The sequence below is a fragment of the Anas platyrhynchos genome, chromosome 2, assembly GCF_047663525.1.
Source record: "Anas platyrhynchos isolate ZD024472 breed Pekin duck chromosome 2, IASCAAS_PekinDuck_T2T, whole genome shotgun sequence".
Classification (NCBI taxonomy): domain Eukaryota; kingdom Metazoa; phylum Chordata; class Aves; order Anseriformes; family Anatidae; genus Anas; species Anas platyrhynchos.
The window spans coordinates 108,973,457-108,990,124 of record NC_092588.1 but is presented as its reverse complement, the minus strand read 5'-3'; the positions used below and the strand labels follow the sequence as shown (position 1 = coordinate 108,990,124).

At 39.5% G+C, this 16,668-nt stretch overlaps 1 long non-coding RNA gene across 5 annotated transcripts; it reads left to right on the top strand.

Moving 5' to 3' along the window:
- Nucleotides 1–4,003: 4,003 nt before the first annotated feature.
- Nucleotides 4,004–16,434, top strand: LOC106015455 (uncharacterized). Of its 5 annotated transcripts, none has more exons than XR_011806886.1 (8): nt 4,012–4,264; nt 5,083–5,226; nt 7,025–7,047; nt 7,218–7,289; nt 8,323–8,419; nt 8,499–8,636; nt 8,866–9,008; nt 12,880–13,173. It is a non-coding gene; the product is annotated as an uncharacterized lncRNA (long non-coding RNA). The 5 variants fall into 5 exon arrangements; XR_011806885.1 differs by adding an exon at nt 15,572–16,434 and having other exon boundaries at nt 4,016–4,264; nt 7,025–7,289; nt 12,880–13,050; XR_011806889.1 differs by having other exon boundaries at nt 4,004–4,264; nt 7,025–7,289; nt 8,499–8,549.
- The last annotated feature ends 234 nt before the right edge of the window (nt 16,435–16,668 follow it).

Sequence of the window (16,668 nt, the reverse complement as noted above, 5' to 3'; positions counted from 1 at the left end):
AGATATCACCTGCTTGCCAAATATTAATTTACAATTCTGCATTGTGCTGTTGTGACAGCCTGACCAATCTTTAAAGCACTTCAGAAAACATTTGCTGCTTGGATTCAAGTCGCATTGGTGGCATTATTGGGAACAGAAGCTAGAAAGAACTAAGAGTTCAGGTATGGTGGTGGTGGTGGTGGGGAAACTTTTCAAGTTGTCTTCAAATCCCCTTACCACAGTTGTTTATGGGCCACCCCCATGCACTTCAGAGAAAAGCAGAACTCTGTGTAACCTTATTTTCTATTTACCTGCTGCGGTGCTCCTGTTGCCATAACATGTGAGGATCTAACGAGTACATAGTAACAGAAGAGAAAAGCTCTTCCTCATTCTTCTCTTCCATCCATCAGAAGAAATTGTAGAATAGTAGGAGATTATTTCAAAGCTTGTAGCTGAGTTTTTCTTTGCTTACGTACTAGTGTTTGAAAAAGTGCTCTGCTAAAAAATGAGGTTTGTATTAATTTCTGATAGGATGCTTTGTGATCATTCTTTATAGCCTACACTGCTTCTGAAAAAAATTGTCACTTTCGTTGACAGAATACAGCTCTTGCTGGGTGTCACATTTAGAGTGGAAGAAAGAAAGTGAGAGTGACATTGTCTCCTTTTGGTAGTTAGGGTCACACACTTAGGTCTTAATTCCAATAATACTTTGTACTAAAATGACCTCAGGTGTTAATTAGGACCACGGGACTGTGTAATGAAAACCACTGTGTACCACAGTGAATTAAAATCAAGATACACATTGCAGAGTGCAAATGGCTGGAGATGCAGATAAAATGAAAGATGGATGTAAAGAGAATATCGGACAATGATCCATGAACTGCAATTCTTCACAGTTAAGTATATTCTGTGACTTACTAATTTTCTCTTATAAGAAATGGGAATGAATGTTATTTTCCATTCGAGAGTAATTGTATAGCAATTCTTCATGTTTTTCCTACTTGTGCAGAGGGCAAACCGTGTGAAAGTCAAGACAGGTTCAAAATTGCTTTTAAAAATGCTTCAACGTGCACATTTTCTTACAGTTTTTACTTTGTTTTCTTAAAGTTAAACGAGTTAAATTAAATATAAGAATATTTTTGGTAATCACACAGCTTATGCTAAGTAACTATTTCAAGTTGTCTTCAATACCAGTATGTTTCCACATACTTACCTTGAAGTGTTAATGACATTTATTTTGGTAATTTTAACTCCACTAGCATGCTCTTTCAACACTTTAAAGCACTGATATATGTTATTCAAGCAAATCTCTTAACTTACCTCAGTGGGGAAATTGACTTGAAAAGCAGCACAAATCCTTGCTCATATAGGAAGTTTGTCTTGAAGTTAATGAGCTTATTTGCCTGAGTAAGGATGTGGTATAAGGCCTGCTCAAGTGAGCAGAAGTTTCACAACTGGATGCAACGTCATTAGCTTATTTCAGACCGACCTCCTGAAATAGTTTATTCAATCTCTGGAAAAGTGTTTCTCAAAACTCTATTTTTTTAAAACGTGAAAATGCAAATGCAAAATAATTTAATATATATACATATATTAAATACAGAACTCTAATTAAAAGAGATTGTGTTTAGTGGCAATGATTATTCAAAGCAAATTCTGTTAAGAAACAGGTAAAACCAAATGTTTGGTCCCCACTGGATTGCATCCAGTGTCCATTGCAGTCTTTTTCCACTGGGAATAAGAGACTCAGTATAGACAGAAAGAGCTTTCTTTTGCCTCCAGAAACTCCTTTCCACACACAATGCATCAATCTTCTTTGCAGTATGACATAGATTATGATCAGCAATACATTAATAGAATATTACATACTTATAACCTTAACACAAGGTATAATTTACAACCTTGCATCTCAGCTGCTCCTTTTTTTTCCTCCTGACTTCCCTGTATCTTCTTTCTTCTGAATGGTCTTACACTTGCTGCACTGGGATTGTCTGTGGTGTTTAATGTTTTAGTGAGGTGCACAGTCTCTCCTTTCACTCCTTAGGTCATATTATTAAGAAATTAAGACCTTGTTGCTCCAGACAGGAACTAAGATGGTTACAGCCTGTTAAAAACTATGCCAGATGAAACTTAAGCTGGCATTGCATAAACAGGACACACAATGGGCAGGCACTGGACACATTTATTTTCAGTTGTTATTGATGACCTTTCATAAGTTGCTTGTGGCTCTACTTTGGCCTGTCACTTGGGAGCTAAAGGGTCATCAATAACTTATGGAAATGACTGTCATTGATAGTCTGGCCACTGCATATCCAGTATTTTGTCTCATGTATAGACACACTGACACACAAAATACAAATCACAGGAAAAAAAAAAAAAGCACTTTTGATGTTAGCCCTTGTCCTTTTATATTTTTTTTTAAGTGAATCTGGATTTTTTCTTTTTTTTTCTTCTTTTCTTCTCTTTTTCTCTCTTCTTTCCTTCCTTATGTCCTTTCTCCCTTTCTTTTTCTTCCTTCCTTTCATTCTCTCTCTCTTACTTTCTTTTCTTTCTCTCTCTCTACTGGTATTTCATAAAGATATGCCCCTAATTTATTTATAAGGGTAAGCCTCCAGGACAAGGTAGTATTACCGAGCTGGCTTACCAGTTCCTCTATACACATGAGTACATTTATAATTGATGAAATGGTCTATAGTGTTGTGGCTAGAATAAACTTAAGGTCAAATCTCTGGGAGAGCAAATCTTGCCATTATTCCTGATGAGAAATAAATACGTGCAGGAACTAAAAAGTGCGGAGCTGAAAGGGAATAAAACTCAATGTATAAGGGCATTTTGAACAATTCATTCCAAAGTGAAAGTGCTTTTTCTTAGTTTTTTCTTCATTGCCTTGATCTTCCTAAAACTGTTGTCGGGGCAGGTTAATGACTGACCTTTGAGGGAACCACATACCAGCCTTTGTTCCCTAGCAGTCAGGATCTTGCAGAGGCTTGAAACCTTTGAGGGAGAGAATAGGATTAAACTGCTGTGTGAAGTCCAGCGCAGGTGATGATCAATGGGAGCGGAGGAGCGAGTTTCTCAGGACGCTCGCTCCCTTCCCCCACCAGAAGGCATTCATTTCGTTTCCTTCGAAGCTACTTCGAAGCTACCTGATGGAGGCGGCTGTTGTCAAGGATTGTTCTCCGGTTCACTTCGCTTAAGCAGTCAGCAAAAGCACGCGGTGTTAAAATCCCACTAAGATCTTAGAGGTTACAGGTCACTTAAACACCACGCTGTGCAGGTAATAAATAAATAAATAAACAAATAAACAAATAAATCAGACAACCTGAGCCTCGCACTGCAATCATATTTACATACACTTAGCTTACTTGCCGTCCTCCCAAACGAGAGGAAGACGGGTGTTTGAGCCTGCAGCTCTCTGGCCAAAGCAGTGCTTGCCAGGTGAGCTCTCTGCATGATCTGTCCCAAGGTATGGCTGTCCACCTGCGAGGGGTCCCGCTGTGTGTCCCCGAGCACAAGGTGCTCTAGGGCGCAGACTTTAGCAGGGTCCAGCCTTCGCCTTGCCCACAGACCGCATCAGCGCTGCCTGAATCCATCTGAAAGACAGAAAACGGAAAAAATCTCTGCCTCAGCAACGCTTTCTGCTGCCTTTGAGGGCGAGTGGTGGTGAATACTCCTTCTCTTCCCGAGAACTTATAGCCGAACCCCTTTATTAGCAGAAGAGTTACAATAATGGGACACCAGGGCGAGAATTTGGCTGCCTTTCGGCGATATAAGCTGGCTTTGCTGCTTCACCCGCACCTCCTGCCGGGTCACAAAACACCCAGCCAGCTCGTGCCGGGCGGACTGTGCCCTAAACCCGCCGAAAACACCCCAAAAAGCGGATTTGGGCGCGCAGCTTGAACGTGAGGGGACCGCCTCCCGCTCCCCCCCCCCCCCTCTACCCGCACCCCCGCCCCGCGCCTCAGCCGCGGGCGGCCCAGACCGGCCGGCGCCGGGCGCGTGACATCACCCGCTCGCGCTGCGGCCCGGCTGGCGCCGCCGGGGCGGTCGCCGTGGCAACGCGGACGCCAATCGGCGGGCAACGACTTCCAGCTGCCCGCGCGCCGCCAACCGCCCCAACCAACGGCCCCAACGGCCCGCCGCCTGAGGGGGCTGTGTATGTGTATGTGTGGGGCGCTGCTTGTGTCCCCCCCCCAGCCCCACTCAGCACCTGGAAAGCCGCTGCAGAACTTTCTGGAAGCCCCCGCACGCTGAATGTGCTGCCCCCATAGTGCTGGGCACGCAGGTGCGGTGCCATCTTTGGGCGCTGAGGTGGAAAAGTTGGCTGAGACTTGAAGTAGAAGCACCAGAACACACACACAAAAAACCAACCTACAGCCTAACATTAAAAAACCTGATGGCTTTCCAAGCACAGCCTGCGATTCTTTATTTTCCCATTTCCCCCCACAACTAACTGTGGTTCAGAAACCTCTCCTGTTTGATCCTGCTGCAGCCTGGTCCTACAAAACACCCCAAAGTCCCAACCCCAACGCAGGGTTAGAAGTGAGGGGACCTCCTGGCCTGTGGTGCGGTCCTCGGGCAGGGAGCTGACACCACATCCTTTGGGAATGAGCGCTTCCTACCTGTTGTCTTGCAGTTTGCTGATTCACACTTCAGACGCGAAACCATCTGTAAATATTAGCCTATATAATTTGTAGTGATATTAAACAAAGTGGTGAGAATCCTGCTTAAGAAAAAAAAAAAAATAAAATAATGGCTTTCCATATGGTTCAGAAAAGCTTAACACATACTAGTTAGCATAGTGTAGGAACAACACAGTTCTGACTCAATTTAGCTGTAAAAATGAAGACTTAGTGAAACATTAATTTTCCAAAATTACGGAGTGTTTTAATGTGATTGTAATTGCCCCTTTGTGCTTTTAATTTATTAACATTGTTATAATAAATTATAACTCATTGTAACCAAATGCTTTAGACGTTAAAGAACAAGGCTGGTATGCTGGCATCTCGATATAAAGGCGGTCTCTGTATAATGCAATCACAGAGTATCTGTTCTGATTTACTCGGAGTAACTTATGCTAATTCTAATATTCCTTCTGCATAGGTATTGTTACACTTCTGTGTCTCAGGCTGTATTTTGTGCGTTCACATACAAGCTTTGTGTGATGTGTTTCCCTGGGGAGCTGCACCTAGGCTCAGGACAGCCAGAAGATCTGGATCGGGTACAAAGCAGGCACAGCAAACTAGTGTAAGTGATGCTGGGGAGGGGAGCCCTGTGGAAACTCTGACGATGAGAGCTAAAGAGTGTGTTGCAACGATGTCTGATTAGTTCGTCAGGAGCCAGCATGAGTCTGGAACATCTAGCACTGAGTATGAGCCTGGATGCAGTCCAGCTGCTTCCTTGCCCTATAGAGCTGAAGCACTAAGTCTTGCTGAACCAGACCTGTGCCTGCTTGGGTGTGCCTATTGCATGTTCCTGTTATCAGGACTGCTGAGGAGCCCAGCACAGCCAGTGACCACACAGGAACATAACCCTGAATCAGCGTGGATTGTGCTCAGCTGGAGGTACTGAGCTAGCCTGAGTTCTGCAGCACCATTTGGAGCCTGTGTGCCGTGCCCCATAGTGAAGTAAACTCAGTTGCAGTCCTAGGTCCAGGCTGGTTTTGTGCTGTGCCCAACCAAGGGCTTAGACTGAGTTCAGCTTAGGGTTAGTGGCATCAACTCGGTCCCAGAGCCATTCAGCCTGGACTTTGCTGTCCTGGGAGCACTGCATCAGGATATCTGGGCAAGCTCTACAAGATGTATTCATAGCCCATGCTACACCAAAGTACTTGCATGGATGTGAATTTGCAGTGCCATGGGATGCAGCCTGACCTAATGAACTCAATCAGACCCAAACTGGCTCTGCATGGAGCTTCCCCTGGTGCCTCTGTCCCGTCAGCTTTCTTGATTTGCTGCTCATCACCCATGGTGTAACTGCAGGTTGACTTTATCTAGTGTTGTCCTTGTAGACACATAAGCTAAAATGTGGTGATTGGGCAGAAAATCGCTAAAAGCACTAGGAGGAAAGTTTACAGAGAGAGTCGGTAGCACAAGGAGATGTTGTTTAAGACTAGGGCTGTACCCTGACACTTTGCCATTAATTTTTCTTAAGGGTAAGAAAAATTGCCAGGGCAGATCCATGGGAACGTGGAATTGACTATTGTAAAAAATGAGTATAGTGCTAAACTTCAACTGTGCTTATGTGTTCCCTTTTCCAGTATTTGTACTAGTCAGATATTTGTGTTCTTTCATAGCACATTACAGTTTTGATGTAGCAAAGCGTTTAAATTATGTTCTTTAGAGCTTTACTGGATCAGGGCCACTGTCAGTACTTCCAAAGACTAAAGCCTAAAACATTCTCTGAAATCTTTGGCTAGAGATTGTCTAGCTTTATTCTTCACCCAGAAGGATCTTATCTGGACCCTCCCATAGGAACTGAAATAGCAAATGTCATGTATGCAGCCTTGGCAGTCAGTTTTGAACTTGGAGGACTTCTCTTTGTGAAATAGCATGGGCCAACATGCCTATGAGACATGTTCAAAGCTTTTTGTGATTTTCTTATCCATTTGAAACACAAACAATTCCCATTTTCCAAATCAGGCCTAGCTGTATATTACGGTGGTGGTGGCAACTTGATAAGGAAATATGGGAAGCACAGTCTTCAGTTGCCTATGGGATGTGCTTTGTCCAAGAAGGAAAGAACCTCTTGTTCTAAAATTAAAGTAAATCATTATATTAAAAGCTTATAAAGTGCAAGAAACTGTTTACTGATTTGTAAACAGTCTTCAATATGCTTTCATTGTCAGTAGTGCAAAACACATACCTGGATACACCAATGACAGCTAAGTTAGACAGCTCAGAGATTTCAGCTAAGTTAGACTCAGAGATTTCTTTTCATCTTTGAAGTTTGTTTGCGTTATTGGGGCTTTGTAGTTTATGCTTCTGATAAACGGAATAAATTCAAACATGTGGCCTTATTCTGAACTTTTTCCATTTTTGCTTAGGTGCCAAGGGATGCTGGGTTCCAGTAAGTCAAAATTTTCTACCTTTTTATGTGGGATTATATTATCACGAGCCCACTATGCCCATTCAAGAAGGCAGAGGGGTAAAGGATACATTTTCAGGCAGCTTATGCTATGAGCTAGAACATGGGGGAAGGTCTAGTGGAGCATTCACAGAGAAAATGCAACTCTACAGGGTGTGTGTGTTGAGGACTTTGCTGTACTTACCAGAGAGAGAAGGCAGTGCTGAAGAGAATCAGTGAAACAGGTAGGAGTTGGGATATCTCTCTACTGTTGACTGGGAATAAGGAGATGAAAGGAGGCCTATGACTGCTGATTATTTTCCAGGCTTTAGACTGGAATAAAAAGTGGCAAATAGCACATTTTTGTTATGACATTACATCCCTAGAACTGTCCAATGAGCAGACTTGGTCCTGAGAGGGTTCATACTAAATTTATGAACTATGGTAACTGTATGAAAAATTGTTTTGTGTTTGGTGTGTGCATGCATGTATGCATAACATTTTTTAATTGGTTTCTAACAGTGTAATTAAAGCAAACTAATTTATGGAAAAATCCTGCTATAATAAAGTACATTTTCTTGGAAAGAACAGAAGAAAAAAGAAAATTAAGCATGAAAGCCTTGAAATTCCAGTCTACCATAACAGTGTTAACAGTAGTTGGACTGCACTGTTCTATTTATGTAAACCTATTTCCATGTGAATTAAAAAAGAAGGGGAGGGGGGGAGAAGCCTTGTTGGTTTAGGGCAAAAGAACAAGTAAGTTGTTGACCAAATTTGACCTGACAGTTGCCCTTTATATTTTCATAATTAATAAAGTAAAAAAAGTATTTGCATGGATTGTAACATGTTTTGTTAATTACCGCTATTCATCTTATTCATATTGTCAAATGGAAGGTTCATGTTTTTGATCAGCCAGGCTCTTAGCTGTGGTAAATTCAACTGTACTTCTGGCTGCCTCATGGCATCTGCTCTGTGCTTGTGCTGCAAAGTCTGTTCATTTATGCTGCCAGTGCTCTATGTTTTTCTTGTGGAAGAGTAAGGGTGGCTTTTATGCCTAGGTTAAAGAGGGTATTTGTACTGCAATTAAAATGTAGTGCCTTTGAGTTAGATTCATCCACTCAAAATGCAGTATTTCAGTGTTCAGTAATGCAGCCCGACATGCTAGACAGTTGAAATCTGCAGAGGTTATATCTAGAATTATGTGGCTCTGAATCCGGGCCATGAGGTAAGAGCGTGTCTTAACTCTCTGATGTAATTTGGGTTTATTATTCCCACCAGGGTATACTTACAAAAAGGATCATGGTATTGTGAAGGAGACCTACTGCTCTTGACTGAAGCTCTTATATGCAGGCAACTCCTCATGGCTCTTCCTCGTGTGAGCTTTAAATGTGATTCTACCAGATACCTGAAATGTTATTTTAAACCTAATCAGATTTTAATCTGTGACTCTACAGTGCTTCTGAAACCTAAGCAGATGTGGAGATCTGAGTACAGAATGTGCTGAGGTGGGACTTCACTGTGGCACATTTACTCATCTTGTATTTGCTTTGTATGGATTGACGGGGTGGAGCTCCTGACTGCCCTACTAAGAGGTGTGTGGTGCCCTGAGTGCTCCTTTGTGATGTGCCAGATTTGTGGCTATTTGTCCCCTGTGTGGAGGTGCGAGGTGTATTTGTTCCAGGTACTGGGAAGATATGTCATTGGTAATCTTGTTCAGAGAATAATGATGTGTCGTCCTGTTTGTATCTGTTTGTATTGGGATATATTGTGTTTCTGAGAAGTTTTATTGTAGCAGTTCTTAAAGATTTTAATTATCCACAGAAAATGGACAGCTTGGGCAGCAACATCACTCACTTTCCCATACCTGAGCACCCATTTTGGACACAGAATGAAAGGAGCATATTCAGCCTTTATGACGCTGAGACCATTAACAGTGTTGCTATTTGAGGGAGGAAGGACAACAGGTAAACGTTTCAGAATAAAGCTATCACACTATATTTTATTCAGTAGGATTTTGTTTGTTTGTTTTTGTAAACATTTTTGTTCTCCCTTCAGGAGAGAAAATATGTGCTCTTTTCTTTAGTCCCACAGGGGTCTAGTAGCATATATTTGGAATATTTTTGTTGTTTCTCCTTTCCTGTGGGTAACTCCTTCATAAGGGTGGTTAGGGTAGGTAGTTTGAGATTAGTAACAGTTGAGAAAGTAGATATACCCATAGTGCTTAATTTTAAATTAATTTATCCTTAAATGTGGGCACAAGTCAACTTATAGGACTGCATCCTTCATGTGGAACTTGCTTTTGATTTTCAGAAAGTTTCCAACAATCTGAAGCCAAGCTGATTTTATTTTTCTAGCTGTTAGGCTAAAAACTGTATTTAACATTTTAAAGTAGCTTGTTTGACTTGCCCAAACTTTCTGTAGAAAATCAGCAGTGCTGTCTTTCTCTGTCTTCCTTTCACATGTGGCAGCTGTGATTTCAGAGTCTGATACAAGTCTAGACAATATAGCGGGTCACTTGATCCTAGCTATAAACTCTCAGAAAAAGACAAGACTTTAGCTAAGCATGGGGTGTTCCAGGAGGCATTTCAGACTTTACTCTGGCTCTTGTGCAGACTTCTCCAAGCTAGTTTGCTCCCAAGACTGCAGCAAGAGCAGAGGATTCATCCCTTTACTAGGAGCTGTAATGAGGCACAGTCTGTTAAAGACTTTCCATCTGGCCAGGCTGCTGTCTTCAAATACTTATTTGATAAAGGAGAAGTTGTTCTCTGCTGCAATGACGTTTTATTTCCTAAGGACTTGACAACATTCTTACTTAGGTTGATGGTAAAATTTTGGTATGGTCATTGGGATAGGGCAAGCCTAGAACTATGTTTTTGTTTAGAAACTTCCTTCTATAGCCTAGCCTTCTTAATAGCTAATTAACTGCAATCTGAAGTTGCAGAGAAGATAGAACTCAGAATTAGTGTGTCTATATATACATAAATATCTTTCTGAATGCCAATTTACGATCTTTCTCACTAATTTCCTGAAAAGACTTTTAACCTGTTTGGTTATACTGTATTGGTCTCTGTTCCAAAGAGCGTATTTTGACATGCTCATCCTTGTATTCTAGATCAGCTAACCTTTTCTTGTAATTATGAATGGTTTGAATACCAGTTCCTACTCTGTTTGATTATGATTTATTAGATCTTAATCTAAGATAGAAATTGGTAATCTTTAATGACTTCTTTCTAAAGCTTGTGGGAAAATAGCTCCACTTAAGTACTAGCAGAAAGTAATTCAGAAGTTAGATTTACTCAGAAGATGGTATTTACAGATTAATCGGCTATGTGCTTTTGGCACAAGTTCAGTGGAAAACTCCTGAGAATCTGCAAGCTGGGGTCACCTGGGGGTTGTTTTAAAAGTAGAGTATGCAGTTGTGATCTGTGGTCACTGTTCTATTCAGTGCTATCAAGTCTGTCCTAATAACAGAATATCAATGACTGGTGAAGATATCAGAGATAGTCTTCATTTTGTACTCTATTTGCTCTCTTTCAGACTTCAGAATTTAAACATAAATAGTGTATTTGTATGAGTTATACACATGAATGTGCACTGTACATGTGTGCATATACGCATGTATATGCATATATACATGTATATATACACATGTATATAGTAAAGGTACGGTAGCATACTGAAAGTATTTATTTTCATGTGATTGACCCTTTTATCATCATATAGCTTTTGTGCACAGGTCCAACAAGCCCAAATCACTTGATCTAAATTCTTAATAACTTTAAGCAGATGGATGTCTGCTAAGTTCTATTTGGATAACTATAATGAAAGAACTCCTTTGTTTATTTGTTAATCACATGCAAATATCTCCCAGAAGCTTTTCCAGTGTCCTCAGGAATCACAGCTTTTTACTAGAGTAACCATTCATAAAGTATTCATTTGAACAGTAAAACATTTTCCCCTCTCCCACCTCCAGTTTAACCATAGCCACATCATATTTCTAATTATTCCTTTTTACTGTCTTCCTTTCCCACAATTTCTGTTTGTACTAATTTGGTCTGTAAGTGACCCTGGCCTAAGATCTGTGATGGACAGCCTGACAATTTGCAGTTTTAATTGTTGTTCTCTTTGACCTCTGAGAAGATGGACTATGAGATGCTATAAATATTGGAAGGGGAAATGGTAAATCAGCTCTAATCCTGCTGCTGAACTGAAAGCAACTATAGCAGTAACTATAACAGCAACTACATCAGTCAGTGTGAAATGCGTGACTTCACTACGTGAGATACACTGCTTCATGTCAGGATTTACAGACTATGTGATGGGTTCCATTTCTTTTATTCTGAGAACTGGAAACTTTAACTACTAGTAACTACAGCATCTAGCTTCGCAAGTGGTGAGGTATGAGAAGCACTCTGAATGCAGAGCTGAAAAGCTCTGGAAGTTTTATATCTGTTTTGCCCCTATAATGTTTATAATACAGGAGTAGTACCTGATGATATGCTGTTTGTACTTGCTTGGACTAAAACTGAATGGCTTGTTCACATTTGTTTTCTTCTTTGTATAAAATATCTGTTTCAAATTTAACCTATTTCCCCAGCCATTTCACACCACACTATTACAAATTGAGATGCATACCTAGATGTCTACAAATATGGTTAACCTGTATTCCTACATAAGTAGTCACATGTGAAAAGTGGGTGAGTGTTAATCAAGAAGACGGGTGTCATTCAGTGCCATTGTGTATGAATGGTCAATCTCTAAGGACTGTATTGATGACCTTTAAATAAAAGGAGAATTCATTATGGTTAGCAACCATGATTTTCAGGAAAAACAAAATGTGGTGTTGCCGTTGAGTTTATTAACCCCTTTAGAGGCTTGACAGAGTGCATAAAGCAAAAAAAACCTCTTGTTGTTTGGCATACTAGTAAATGTCAGTGACTGTACTTTCTTAAAGCAAGCTCAAGAAGATATCCCCAAATCTTATGATTCCCTTGCATACCTCTTTATTCTGTTCTGTGTAGATAGAGGGTTTTCTTCAAATCCTTGCATGTAAAACTGTAAATTCAGACTAAGGATTTGTATACTAAATATAAGATATAAATATTTATAATTGCATGTAATACTTTCGATAGTGCATGGATCAAACTACTGACAGGCTCCAGAACTCTTGATTACTTTACCCAGTGCAGATATTAATTGTCTCAGGGCATTAATCAATAACAGCAATATGGGAAATACCTACCAGCCTGAACTCAGGAATGATTTTTCATTGGGAGAATTAGTTCAACATGCTGTAGTGGTTATAAATTGACTGGGTGGGTGTGGCGCAGTGCTATAGCTTCTGATTTTTATACAGATGTGTTACTGATTTTAGACTCTGGCTTGTTTTTGCATCACTCACTTTAGGGAATTGATGCTTATATATATGCACAAATTGAAGGGAAGTTGTCCTAGGTGCTCAACAGTTATGAGGATAGAGCATAAAATGAATCACACTGGAGTTTGACTGTTATTTATATTAACTTGTCAAAACATTGGATTGTAATACAAAGCTTGGAAGAATATTTTCTACGCATGTAGAATGTACTTTTCTTTTTGTTAATTTTCAAAGAAGTGGAAGAAAAAAGATGGACACAGTCATTTTAATTTTTTCTTTAGATCAGACAATGTAATATTTTGTTTAAGCATTTTAATAGAACTATTATTCTTTTGTTTTTAAATATAAAGTGAATTAACTGCTTGTGACAGTTGCTGTTTTGACAGTTGTGGAGAATTAAGTCCTCTTTTCCAATCATAAATGTGTCAGTCAAAGATTTCTTTATCTGTTGTCCTTAGACATTCCAGCTTTCTCTTGGAGTGACCATTCCCAAAAGCAACAGGACAGAAGTGATTCCAGACCACTTTTTCTGCTGATGTCAGTTACTGTCTGCTAGGATGATTGATGTTTCTTTGCTTTGAACTAAGCTGAGATTTCTGGGTCATTTATTGTCTCCGAAGAGCATGAAGGTAAGAACTTTCAACCTGGATGAGGTCTTGAAGTGATGATCTTTAAATGGAGGACCAATATCAAGATGCCATTCCCCCGTTCTTTTATTGCAACTGGAACCTAAAATATTAAATAAACATTATTCTCTAATTCTTTTCCTCCTGTGTCTGTCATTACTGTGTACAACAGTTTAGTGCAATCTTGTTTAATAACAGGAGTAGAAAAAGGAAGGAATAGCTACACACTCATTAGAAACAAAATCAATTATTACTTTTAAAAACTACCTGCTTTCAATTAAGCAGGAAATTATCTAACCGGTTACTTAATTTGCTCTGGCTGGCAGTCTCTCAACTGCTTTATGCTGAGTGGAGCATGAAATTAAATATGTAACAACTATCCTAATGGTTATGTTTTTAGAAAACCAGCATTTAGAAATGGAGGTATTTTGCATAGTATCAAAAGAAATAATGACATAAAAATAAATGACTGCTGCTTCAATGCATTTGGTATTTAAAAGAAAGAACTCTACTTCATTTTATATTCTTTTACTCTATGATTAATAATGAAACAATCTTTGGTTTGACTGATATAGATCTGTACATGGGAATTGGGTTATTTGTTTAGGTGGTTGTTTCCCCTCCCCCTTGCCTCAGATGATGTATAACGTGTGAAAGTATTGGTGCTAATCTCTTGCTGCTTCAAGTGTTATGCTCCACTCCACGAGCATGTATTTTATACACACTGTGCATTTTGGTGAAATTACTGTAGGAATCTTTAAAGGATTTTATTATTATTATTTATTTTTATTTTTTACTGCATGCTGTTTGCTGGATGTATATCTTCTTCTTTCTCAGAGTACATTTTCTGTATCTGAGCTGGTCCCCTTGCTTTTCTTATTGCTTAAGAGAGACTATCAGAGTCACATGGCAGGTCATTGTCTGATTTTCAGAGGTATCCCACTGGAATTCAGTACTGGCTTAGAAACATATAAATAACAATAATAAAAATTATACAGAGTACTTCTGATTGTGCATTTGGAGAGAGGTCAAGACTTTGTTCAAGCTTAGGTTTGTAAATGTGCTTGAATCATCCTGTTTGCCTTACGTATTACCATCACACCTCTCCCAGCCTTCTCCCTGCCCTAAAAATCTACAAGCATTTACAACGGCAGAATGATCCACAGAATTGCACTGTGTGAACTTGGCTATGCAGCCATTCAGAAGAATATTTTTTGACTTAAATGTAAGACCTTTGATTTAATTAACTTGGTGACACAAATCCATATACTTCATTGTATTTATCTCTTTCAGTTTTATTTATATTTATTTAACAACAGAGAAATAATTTACATTGAGATGCAAAGTTAGTGAGTCTCTGAAATACACAAACATATCAAGCAGCTGTATGGATCACTACAGTTTTTGTTATTTTAATAATAATTTCCATTATCATAATTATAATTTGAGATGCAGTAACTCATCACAGTCCCTAATACCCAGATATAGGCTATTTTGTTCTTCAGTTGAATTTTAAATGCTACCTGGCATACAAAGATAAGTGTCATTTTGTAGATTCTTTAATGAATACACTTCTGTTCTCTATGAACTTGTGAATTTGTGCAACTGAAGCAGTAAATGCATTCATCTTTGCCTTGGGTCTTGACTCAGACATTCGTCTTCTGCCACAGCTTTTGAAAATGCTTTGAAATGATGGAGCCAGTCTCTTTTCAGTTGTGCCCAGTGACAGGATGAGAGGCAACAGGCACAAACTGAAGCACAAGAGGTTCCGGCTGAATTTGAGGTGCTGCTTCTTTCCTCTGAGGGGACAGAGTACTGGAACAGGTTGCCCAGAGAGGTTGTGGAGTCTCTTCTCTGTTGATTTTCAAAACTTGCCTGGATGCCATCCTGAGCAATGTGCGCTGAGTGATCCTGCTTGGCAGAGGGGTTGGACTAGATGGTCTTCAGAGATCCCTGCCAACCTCGACCATTCTGTGATTATGTGAAATTTGGTAGAAAATGTCAGTTCTTCCACAAAGGTAGTTCCATCCTTACACTACAGAAGTAGTGTTTGTGGTAGCAGCTATCTGCATCTTAAGAAAACGATTTGGTATTGTCACCTGGCCATTAGTCTTTGCAAGGCTATTCCATTTTGCTTCTTGAATGGGACCAATGATCCAAATAATAAAAAATAATAAAGGCAAGCTCCACTTAACTGTGATCAGAACTGAAAATGAACGTCTGACTTTTCATTCATGAAAATGAAAAGGGGGGCCCTTTGCCCCCTCTCTGATATGTAATTTAGAAGCAGGCTCCAAATCTTCAAGAATGTAAACTGACTTCTATGTTTCAGTGATGGTTTTAATGAAGGAAGTGGTAGTAAGGAAAACCACTTGGGGACATGAGCTCAGATATTCAGAGAATGTAGGAGAACATCCCTGTGTGAGACACCCCAATTTTCTCAAACTTCTCTGGTCACAGTCCTGAAGAAAATCACCTTTCCTTATTCCAGCCATTGGCATCATTTTTTTTTTTTTCTCCATAGCCTGCAATCAGAGCCACTGAGCTGAAAAAATGCTGTCTCTCTCTCAGCGATGCCTTCCATCGAAGCTGATGGTGTCCTGTCAGCAGCTTATCCAGACAGAACCACCGGCGCCATCTTCATTAGGGTAGAAGCTAATATAAACAAATAAAGGCGTTAGTGTAGATAGCAGAGTGAGAGTATTACTGAAAAATGTTTTGCAGAGTCAGTGCTACGCCTTTAGTTTTAAAAATATATAAATGTTATATGAATCTCAAATCCGCTTTTATTTACATAAAATATTTATACATCAAGCAAGACAATTTCACAACTTTAAAACGTATTTTCCTGTTAGATTAATCTTTTCATATGCTAACCACATTACAAGTAAACATTTTCATAGTCTCCACTACATGAATGTGGCTAAAAGCTTCCTTGTTATTTTATAGTTACAGCATTTCAAATGTATCCCTTTTTGACATGGTTAGGCAGCCTGCCAGTTTTACCACTAAATTATAGCAGAGAAAACACTCAGTAGAATTTGATTAGATTTCTTCCTTCTCCCCATGAGTAAGGCAAAGCAAATTTATGTTCAAAATGCAAGCTGGGTTCTAAAGAATTGAATAGAGATCTGTATTTGTAGTCTTAAAAATGTATGCAAGTTTTGTGGTTGGAAATTCATCTTGTTTATAGTGCTGCTTTGTATTATTGTTGTATTTTGTTCTGTTTTGTCACTATCATCTCTAGAATGATTGAAAAGAGACTATATTGAAGTTAGGGTGTGTATTTCAGAGAATTAGTGATGAGGATGTCTCAATCTCTTCTATAAATAAGCAAATGTATTAATAAATACCTAGCAAGACTGGATTCATCTCAACCAGTTGCAAGCATTTGTCTATGAGATCTAATTTATAAATGTGTTATCTATAGGCTGTGCTTTTAAGGAGAATGGCTGCATCTGTCTGACCTCTGAATATATGGTGAATATTAAGTCATAAGATTGATTTAGCCAAATTAGGGATCTAGTTGGAGCATAGTGTGGTGCTTCTCTGGCCAAGAGAGATGGGTTTCCTTTTGGTAGTGATCTGGGCAGAGGGAGAAGAAAATATTGTGCATACCTG